The sequence below is a fragment of the Mandrillus leucophaeus genome, unplaced genomic scaffold, assembly GCF_000951045.1.
Source record: "Mandrillus leucophaeus isolate KB7577 unplaced genomic scaffold, Mleu.le_1.0 Scaffold1520, whole genome shotgun sequence".
NCBI lineage: Eukaryota > Metazoa > Chordata > Mammalia > Primates > Cercopithecidae > Mandrillus > Mandrillus leucophaeus.
Genome location: NW_012101500.1, coordinates 463,758 through 465,961, shown reverse-complemented (window position 1 = coordinate 465,961; position 2,204 = coordinate 463,758).

The window sequence follows — 2,204 nt, the reverse complement described above, 5'->3', positions numbered from 1 at the left end:
TGATATCCCCTTTATCATTTTTAATTGCGTCGATTTGATTCTTCTCTCTTTTCTTCTTTATTAGTCTTGCTAGTGGTCTGTCAATTTTGTTGATCTTTTCAAAAAACCAGCTCCTGGATTCATTGATTTTTTGGAGGGTTTTTTGTGTCTCTATCTCCTTCAGTTCTATAGTGCAGAAACTTTTTAACCTGATGTGATTCCATTTGTCCATTTCTGCTTTGGTTGCCTGTGCTTGTGGGGTATTGTTTAATATATTTTTGCCCAGATCAATGAATTGGAGATTTTCCCCAATGTTTTCTTGTAGTACCTTTATAGTTTGAGGTGTTCGATGTAAGTCTTTAATTCACTTTAATTTGATTTTTGTATGAGGTGAGAGAGAGGGGTCCAGTTTTAATTTTTTTGAATATGAATATCCCATTTTTCTAGTATCATTTATTGAAGGAGCTGTCTTTTCCCCCAATGGATCTTCTTAGCAATTTTGTCAAAAATGAGTTCACTGTAGTTGTGTGTATTTTTTTCTGTCTTCTCTATTCTATTCCATTGGCCTATGTGCCTGTTTTATGCCAGTACCATGCTGTTTGAGTTCCTATAGCTCTGTATACAATCTGCAGTCAGGTAATGTGATTCCTCCAGGTTTTTTTCTTTTTAATTTGGATAGCTTTGGCCATTGTGGATATTTTGTGGTTCCATATAAATTAAAAATTGTTTTTTCTATTTCTGTGAAGAATGCCACTGATATATTGATAAGGATTGCATTGAACATGTAGATTGCTTTTGATATTATGGACATTTTAACAATATTGATTCTTCCAATCCATGCACATGGAAGAATATTTTTCCATTTTTTGGTGTTCTCTGCAATTTTTTTTCTTTTTCTCTTCAATTTTTTTCATCAGTGCTTTATAGTTTTCATTATAGAGATCTTTCATTTCTTTGGTTAAGTTAATTTCTAGGTATCCAATTTTATGTGTGGCTATTGTAAATTAGATTTTTTTTTCATACTATTCACTGTTGTCATATGAAAATGCTACTGATTTTTGTATGTTGGTTTTGTATCCCACAACATTACTGAATTTGTTTATTAGTTCTAACAGCTTTCTTGTGGAGTCTTTAGGTTTTGCCAAATGCAAGATTATGTCACCTGTAAACAAGAATAATTTGACTTCTTCCTTTCTAATTTGGATGCCATTTATATCTTTCCCTTGTCTAATTGCTGTAGCTAGGACTTCCAGTACCATGTTAAATAACAGTGGTAACAGTGGGTGATGTGGTTTGGCTCTGTCTCCCCAGTCAAATCTCACCTTGAATTGTAATAATCACCACGTGTCAAGGGTGGGACCAGGTGGAGATAATTGAATCATGGGGGTGGTTTCCCCATACTGTACTCGATAGTGAGTGAGTTCCAATGAGATCTGATGGTTTTATACAGGGCTTCCTCTTTCATTTGGCTCTCATTCTCTTTCCTGCCACCCTGTGAAGAGGTTCCTTCTGCCATGATCTTAAGTCTCCTGAGGCCATCCCAGCCATGCAGAACTGTGTGTCAATTAAACATCTTTTCTTTATAAATTACCCAGTCTCAGGCATTTCTTCACAGCTGCATGAGAACAAACTAATACAGTAAATTGGACCGCAGAGAGTGGCATGCTGCTATACAGATACCCAAAAACATGGGTGTGACTTTGGAACTGGGTAACAGGCAGAGGTTGAAACAATTTGGAGGACTCAGAAGAAGAAAGGAAAATGTGGGTTAATTTGGAGTTTCCTAGAGACTTGGAGGGCTCAGAAGCCAGAAAGATGTAGGAAGGTTTGGAACTTCCTGGAGACTAGTTGAATGGCTTTGACCAAAATGCCAATAGTGATATCAGCAATGAAGTCCAGGTTGAGGTGGTCTCGGATGGAGATGAGAAACTTGTTGGAAACCAGAATAAAGGTCACTATTGCTATGCTTTAGCAAATAGTCTGGTGGCTTTTTGCCCCTGCCCTAGAGATCTGTGGAACTTTGAACTTGAGAGAGATCATTTAGGGTATCCAGCAGAAGAAATTTCTAAGCAGCAAAATGTTCAAGAGAAGCATAGCATAAAAGTTTCAAAAATTTTCAGCCTGGCAATGGGATAGAAAAGAAAAACCTATTTTCTGGGGAGAAATTCAAGCTGGCTGCAGAAATTTGCATAAATATTGAGGTACTAAATGCTAATCATCAAGAC